Source organism: Sinocyclocheilus rhinocerous, unplaced genomic scaffold (assembly GCF_001515625.1).
Source record: "Sinocyclocheilus rhinocerous isolate Xijiao unplaced genomic scaffold, SAMN03320098_v1.1 scaffold2792, whole genome shotgun sequence".
Lineage (NCBI taxonomy): Eukaryota > Metazoa > Chordata > Actinopteri > Cypriniformes > Cyprinidae > Sinocyclocheilus > Sinocyclocheilus rhinocerous.
The window spans coordinates 804,324-812,847 of record NW_015648609.1 but is presented as its reverse complement, the minus strand read 5'-3'; the positions used below and the strand labels follow the sequence as shown (position 1 = coordinate 812,847).

Sequence of the window (8,524 nt, the reverse complement as noted above, 5' to 3'; positions counted from 1 at the left end):
CTCCTTGAATCATGCCAGTGAGGGTCTGTGAACCCTTGTAAACCTCCTCTCATAGACAGCTCTGTCAGCGACATGGCTATTTTCCCACCAACTTCAGGTCCTGACTTAGGGGAAGAGGGGGGAGGAAAACGTGAGAACTGGGCCCACGCAGCTCGCTATCGAAGTCCTTAGGGCCTCGTTTACTGGAGGGTAGACAAACTTGGGCAGCACTGCATCTACGTAGGGGCCGCTCTGGCAAAAAGGCAGTGAATATTCATTCTGAAGGAGACATGGGAGGTTTAGGTGAACAAGGGGGATGCGGGAATTGACACGTCGCAAGCCCATCACCTAAACTTTCTGTCCCAAGCTGCCATGTCTTCCGTCTTTGCGGCTCAGAGGCAGATGTGAAGAAGTGAACGGACAGCTTATCTGTACTACATGAAGATGTTATACTCAACGGAACACTGCAGGGGATGGCAATCCAGGCACCTTCCTCTGAAGAGCATACCTTCAATGGTGAGCGATAAGAGGCTTCTTGAAAACAGCATCACTAAGTGAAGGAGAAAGATTCTGAGGTAAATTGGCTCCCAACATCACCTATATAGCAGCTTAGCCCACCAATCAGGTGAATGCTTGAATATCATTGGCTATTGCAGAGCAATAGAGTGATTCAATCAGGCTTCTGCATTTCGGAGGAAAAGGGTTTCGCCATACGTAATGTCAAGAGACCAACTCGATTAGGGAACTCACGTTCCCTGAGTTTTATCACTGAGGTGCCATGTAAATTTATTTTTACAGACGTCCACATGAGAAACAATTGCCGTCTGAATAGGGCTGAGATTGATATTGATATTTTTGTATGTTACCTTTTCTATTTGTTTCACAAATTGGTTTGTATTCATGTTTTACTGGTTAAACATTTGCTAAATACAGCGTATTTTATTTTTCAAAATTAGATAATTTTTTGAACAGCATCAAATATAATATAATATAATATAATGCTTCAGTCATTCAGGATAATTCATCTGAGAAATATTTATTTTTTTATTGTTTTTATTCCCAGCTGCAATGGACATCATAGAACCAATCCTAGCCATCGCAGAAAAGCTGTACAGCCTGTGTGAGGAGGTGAAGGCCAACAAGAAGCACTGGAGGCATTTGGCTCACCGCGTGTTCACTCTGGCTGAGCAGGTGAAAACCGTGAAGGTTCATGGCTTTGGGACTGAGCCTGAACAGGTTAGAAATGGGCTTGAAAATCTTAAACTCACTCTGGAGTCAGCAGAGAAGGTAGTGAAGAAATACACTTCCTTCAGCTATTTGACACGTTTCGCCAAAGCGTATGACCTCGGCGAGGAGTTCAGCTGCCTAAATGAGAGGCTAAACGATGCTGCTTTCTCTAGCGCTTCAGGTCGAGCACAGAGTGAGTATAGAGAAAGTGTTTCAGGAAGCAACGAGGCGGCAGGAAGATGAAGGGGACAGGCAGAGTGAATCTCTGGAACTTCGAGAATGTAAAATGTATGGATTTGAATTAGAATAAAATGGCTACTTCCAGGAAACAACTGGAACCTTTAGACCAGGGCTGTCCAAACCTGTTCCTGGAGGGCTCCAACCCTAATTAAACACACCTGAACCAGAAAATCAAAATCTTCAAACTCACTAGAAACTTCCAGGAAAGTGAAGTGTAGCTGGTTGGAGCTAAACTCTGCAGGATGTGTGCCCTCCAGGAGCAGGATTGGACACCCTTGCTTTAGACAAATTATTTACAGAGTATACAGAGTATAAATTTGTCTCCTATAGTGCTCCAGTCTTTAGCCCAGGAGAGCAAAGGAACGAACACGATGGTTGACGCCATGCAAAAGACAGCTGACCAAACTCAAAGAGATGTGCAGGAGATCCTGGAATCATGTAAGTACAGATAAATGGGTCAATGACAAATAAGAGTGTCCACAAAAAAGAAAAATATTTTTAGAAAATAATTTAAAAAATGCTTTAAAAACACCACTTTAAAACACGTGCCAAGTTCTTAAAAATACTGTTTGTATTCATGTTGGTTTCATATGGTTTAAAAAATAAAAAAATGTATTGGCCTGAATTTATTTTACTTTAATGTAATGTGGTATAACCATAAAAAGTATAAAAATTATTAACATATTTTCTTAACACTAGAATACATGTGAGTGCACATATCTTAATCATTACAGCCCTGCACATTGAAAATTAAATAAATTAGAATAATTTGCTGATTCACAAAAATGGCCTAAAATTACCTAATTCGATGATGCTGAGTAATACTTTCCATTATGTACAGTTTTTTTCACAAAATAAGAATGCAGATTTTTCAAATTACATTTGTTTTAGCTTTAATGCACTTATCTCATGGTTGCCTTAAAACCAAAAAAAAAAAAAAAAAGGTTACAAGTGCATTATAATACAGGCTCAATAAAAATCAGATCAAAAAAAGGCCTGGTTAAAAAGTGAATCTTGCAGCGAGATTTAAAAGTAGGAGTAGGAGACTATTACTATTGTGAATATCAAGAGACAGAGAGTTCCATAAACAAGGGGCAGCATAACTAAAAGTTCTAGCTCCCATGGTGGTCAGGCCAATAATTGCAAACAAGATAAATTGAGAGTCAAGATCTGAGTGAGTGTGAAGGGGTATAAATATGAAGAAGATCAGTAAGGTATGGAGGAGTGAGATTATTAATAGCCTTGAATATAAGAAGCAGAATATTAAAACCAATAAACAATACTTCACCAGAAGCCAGTGCAGTCGCTGAAGAAGGTCTCAGGTTACTCATGTAACCATGGTTCCCTGAGAACAGGGAACGAGACGCTGCGTCCTCTAGAGGGCGCTAGGGGAACGCCTTCAGCGTGACCGGTGTCTGAAGCATGAATGAAAAAACGACAATGCCCTTGACATTGGCAGGCTGCAGCCTATGACGTAAACAATAACGCGAGTGCTGGTATAAAAGCCAAAGTGGAGGCTTCAGCAGAATGACTCTCTTAAACGAGAGGAAGCCTAAAAACACTCAACCATAGTTGAGGGGCTCTTAAGAGTGGAGATCTCAGCATAACGATTCTCTAAAGCGAGAGGAGACCTAGCTACACTCAACGCCAGAGGCAGTTAGTGAGGCTCAAAAAGAAAGAGCCTACAACTCATATTACTGCCTAAGCGGAGCTCCGGGGAGCGGAGGCTTCAGCATAACGACTCCCTAAAGTGAGAGGAGACCTAGCTACACTCAACGCCAGAGGCAGTTAGTGAGGCTCAAAAAGAAAGAGCCTACAACTCATATTACTGCCTAAGCGGAGCTCCGGGGAGCGGAGGCTTCAGCAAGACGACTCTCTTAAACGAGAGGAAACCTAACAACGCTCAACCCTGGTAGGGGGACTCTTAAGAGTGGAGGTCTCAGCATAACGACTCTCTAAAGCGAGAGGAGACCTAGCTACACTCAACGCCAGAGGCAGTTAGTGAGGCTCAAAAAGAAAGAGCCTACAACTCATATTACTGCCTAAGCGGAGCTCCGGGGAGCGGAGGCTTCAGCAAGACGACTCTCTTAAACGAGAGGAAACCTAACAACGCTCAACCCTGGTAGGGGGACTCTTAAGAGTGGAGGTCTCAGCATAACGACTCTCTAAAGCGAGAGGAGACCTAGCTACACTCAACGCCAGAGGCAGTTAGTGAGGCTCAAAAAGAAAGAGCCTACAACTCATATTACTGCCTAAGCGGAGCTCCGGGGAGCGGAGGCTTCAGCAAGACGACTCTCTTAAACGAGAGGAAACCTAACAACGCTCAACCCTGGTAGGGGGACTCTTAAGAGTGGAGGTCTCAGCATAACGACTCTCTAAAGCGAGAGGAGACCTAGCTACACTCAACGCCAGAGGCAGTTAGTGAGGCTCAAAAAGAAAGAGCCTACAACTCATATTACTGCCTAAGCGGAGCTCCGGGGAGCGGAGGCTTCAGCAAGACGACTCTCTTAAACGAGAGGAAACCTAACAACGCTCAACCCTGGTAGGGGGACTCTTAAGAGTGGAGGTCTCAGCATAACGACTCTCTAAAGCGAGAGGAGACCTAGCTACACTCAACGCCAGAGGCAGTTAGTGAGGCTCAAAAAGAAAGAGCCTACAACTCATATTACTGCCTAAGCGGAGCTCCGGGGAGCGGAGGCTTCAGCAAGACGACTCTCTTAAACGAGAGGAAACCTAACAACGCTCAACCCTGGTAGGGGGACTCTTAAGAGTGGAGGTCTCAGCATAACGACTCTCTAAAGCGAGAGGAGACCTAGCTACACTCAACGCCAGAGGCAGTTAGTGAGGCTCAAAAAGAAAGAGCCTACAACTCATATTACTGCCTAAGCGGAGCTCCGGGGAGCGGAGGCTTCAGCAAGACGACTCTCTTAAACGAGAGGAAACCTAACAACGCTCAACCCTGGTAGGGGGACTCTTAAGAGTGGAGGTCTCAGCATAACGACTCTCTAAAGCGAGAGGAGACCTAGCTACACTCAACGCCAGAGGCAGTTAGTGAGGCTCAAAAAGAAAGAGCCTACAACTCATATTACTGCCTAAGCGGAGCTCCGGGGAGCGGAGGCTTCAGCAAGACGACTCTCTTAAACGAGAGGAAACCTAACAACGCTCAACCCTGGTAGGGGGACTCTTAAGAGTGGAGGTCTCAGCATAACGACTCTCTAAAGCGAGAGGAGACCTAGCTACACTCAACGCCAGAGGCAGTTAGTGAGGCTCAAAAAGAAAGAGCCTACAACTCATATTACTGCCTAAGCGGAGCTCCGGGGAGCGGAGGCTTCAGCAAGACGACTCTCTTAAACGAGAGGAAACCTAACAACGCTCAACCCTGGTAGGGGGACTCTTAAGAGTGGAGGTCTCAGCATAACGACTCTCTAAAGCGAGAGGAGACCTAGCTACACTCAACGCCAGAGGCAGTTAGTGAGGCTCAAAAAGAAAGAGCCTACAACTCATATTACTGCCTAAGCGGAGCTCTGGAGAGCGAAGGCTTCAGCAGAATGACTCTCTTAAATAAGAGGAAGCCTAACAACACTCAATCCTAATACAGAAGCTCTAAAAAGTGAAGGTCTCAGCATAACGACTCTAAACGAGAGGAGACCTGACCACACTCAACGCTAGACACCGTTAGTGAGGCTCACGATAAAGCCTATATGCTAATAGTACGGTCTAAGCGGAGCTCTAGGGAGCGGAGTACACTGCCTAACGACTCAAAGCTGGAGTACTAAGCTAGGAGTACTGACCATGCTCCTAAGTGCCGAACAGAGCTCTAGGGAGCAAGCACTCAACATACCAACCCTCTAAAGCAAGGGGAGTGCAACCATCCACCCTTATGGATCAGCGTACTCAGTACGAAGACCTCAAGTGAGGGGAGTACTCAAAAGCTTGACCTAAGAGCGACTTATCAAGGAGGCCCACCAGAGCCTAACAACCTAAACAGCCACAGAGCTCTGCTGAAAGGGCACTAGGAACTGTGATCTCAGCATAGCGACCCTCAAAGGGAGGGGGAGCTACCAGGGTCATCAACAGCTGATCAGGGAGGCTCACAGAGAGCCTCAAAACCCTGACATAACTGCAAATGAAAATACTGGGGAGCAGAGTGCTCAGTATAACTCTCTCCTCAACCTAAATATTTACCTGGGCTGAGAGGATGAGGAGGCTCAAAGGAGGCTCAAACAAGAGCCTAACAACTCAAAAAACTTGTCATTACACCAAGTCAGGAGCCTCCTTCACCAATAACGTAGATATCTCACATTATACACAGTTCCTATTCTGTGAAAATAAAAAACAAAAAAGGAATTCTGAAAGAGAAAGCACTACTCGTCAGATTCCTTCCATGCCCCGCCTACAATCCCCGTGAATCTCCGTCGAGAGCCAAACACACTCTGTTCAAACACTAAATTCTCTCAAGAATCAGGCAAGAACAGAAACCGCCGCGAATGCATCGCATTAAGCTTGTTCAACCCCCTCGAGAGGCTCGAGTACAGACCTCTGCTCTAGTAGTTCCGCGAATGCAAACAGTGAGCGCATCCTTATCCCTCGTGAGTCAAACGCATGTGCTTCCGTACACAAGGCTTGAAGACAAAGAAGAGGATGACGTTTTCCGCAGGTGCGCTTTTATACCCGCACTCGCTTTATTGTTTAAGTCATAGGCTGCCGCCTGCCAATGTCAAGTTCATTGTCGTTTTTTCATTCATGCTTCAGACACCGGTCACGCTGGAGGCGTTCCCTTAGCGCCCTCTAGAGGACGCAGCGTGGAGTTCCCTTTCGAAAGGGAACTGGGGAAATGTGCTCGATAAGAGGAGTTCTAGAAAGAACACAAGCTTCAGAGTTCTGAACCAACTGAAGTTTTTACCTAAGTTTAAAAGGTGAGACCAGTGAGGAGAGCATTACAGTAATCAATACGTGTAGTAACCAGTGCATGTATAAGGACTGCAGTACTATTCATTGAGAAAATTGATATTACGTTGGTGGAAGTATACAGTACGCGTGATATTATTCCATTACAACTCTCCACAACAGCTTCAGAATATCAACCATCCTTACGGCAAGGCATGTGAGATCTACAGGTACGGCAGTCAAACTCAAATATCATACACGCATATCTTATTCAAATAATGGATGGACACTGACTGTACATGCTCTTTTTATTTTTGGCATTGTCTTGTGGGAAATTGCAACACGAGATGTTCCTTTTAAAGGTGTGTATCACCACCACTATCAGTTTTGACAGACTGTTGTTAATCTCCTACATATATTTGTGTTTGCCCTGAATATTACTTACATTTTTATTAAATACGTGCCACACACTTTCTGTGCCTTGCTTTTAGACTGTACAACCCCCAGTCAGATCTACCAAAAAGTGTGTGTAGAGAAGGTCATGGAGCCACTTCCAGCAGACTGTCCTAAACAGCTAAAAGAGCTCATCAATGCCTGTCGAACATTTGAGCCCTTCCTACGACCAACAGCACGAGGTGAGACCCTGACACACAAGTGAAGTTACATTACACAAGCGGGTCGTCAAATTTTCTTCTGTAATTAGTAATGCGTTACAAGTTACATTACATAAACAGATCACGTTTTGAAAGTAGTGAAAAAGCAACATCTCTTTATACGGTTGTCACATAATCACATGGTCCAAGGCAAGCATAGCTGATGGTGTGAACAAAAGTAACACAAATGTAACCATGACATAGCATAAAAAGTAAAAATGTAACTTTTATTAAGAAGTAACATGTCATGTTGTTTTGTTTAAGAAGTAACATGCCATGTCATTATTTTGCAAACAACTTCATTGAGACTTCAGATGCTATTCTGTGGTCCTCGTTCTATGTGCAGTAACACAAAGGATCTCTTGTTACATACCTTTCTCTGTGCCATTGCAATAAGTTTGAAAAAAGTAAAACTGGCACATTGACAGTGTGACGCCAAAGTTCTTGGCTTTATGTCCGAATAAAGTGGTTGTGTTTGCTGCAAATGGAGAATAAAAGTGGGCCGAATACAGAGCCTTGTGGAATACCAGTGGTATCACCTCTGCCTCCTTTTCTTTTTTTAGATTTTTAGAGTAACAAAACTTTTAACAAAAAATTTTATGCTTAACCAAAGTTAGGGCAAACATACTGGCTATAAATAATTGTTAACTGATAAATAATGAAACCTGAAAAAAACAACAGGAATGGTAAATGATGATGAGAGACTTTCCAAAATAAAATACATGATCAATCTGAGCCATAAAAATAAATCAAAGGTCAAAATGTCTTACACCTGCACAAACTTTTGGTGAGATAATTCAAGAAAGGACAAACAGGCTATAATGGACCTAATTAAGGCATAATCTTACAGCTAATCTTTACTCTTACTCCCAAAACACAAAACTGACGTGATTATAAATGAGATTTCACAAACAGATTGTGTGAATATGTGACCGGAAACACATGAATTGTCACTTTTGAAGATAGCAATAGAAAATCAGATTTTTTTATTAAGCATTATTCATGGTCTTATTTTTAGTGATTTATTTTATTTGTTTATTTTTTTTTTGTATTTTTTTTTTTAGTATTGGTCGACAGGCTCTTTAAAATGGTGGAAGAGAGGGGGGGCCTGGTGTCGTTGCAGACATCCTGGCATCCAGTTTATTGGGTGAGGAGACTGAGACGATTTGTTAATCTAATGAATAACTGATTTGTTAAATCAAATGAAAAATTGTGTGTTTGATTGGTCCAGACGCTACAAAACATTACATTAAAAGTTACTGTTGTTGTTGTTATGTAACTTTATGAATAAAGTTACTGACAGTTAAAATTACAGAAAAAGGAGTAAAGATACATTTAAGTGACGTGATGTCAGAGTTTCAATAAAGTGATGTAAGATATTTTGTCAGGTGATGATCATGTGAAAGTGGTACGCTTTCCAATTGTTGGAGCCATTAAAATATAAATGCAATTGTTAATTATACGATAAATGGTTAAATTTATTATTAATTTATAATTTAACATATAAATATATATATATATATATATATATATTTATT

At 42.6% G+C, this 8,524-nt stretch overlaps 1 pseudogene; it reads left to right on the top strand.

Moving 5' to 3' along the window:
* Positions 1-1,047: 1,047 nt before the first annotated feature.
* LOC107709940 (uncharacterized) overlaps positions 1,048-8,524 on the top strand; it is a 7,746-nt pseudogene continuing 269 nt past the window's right edge.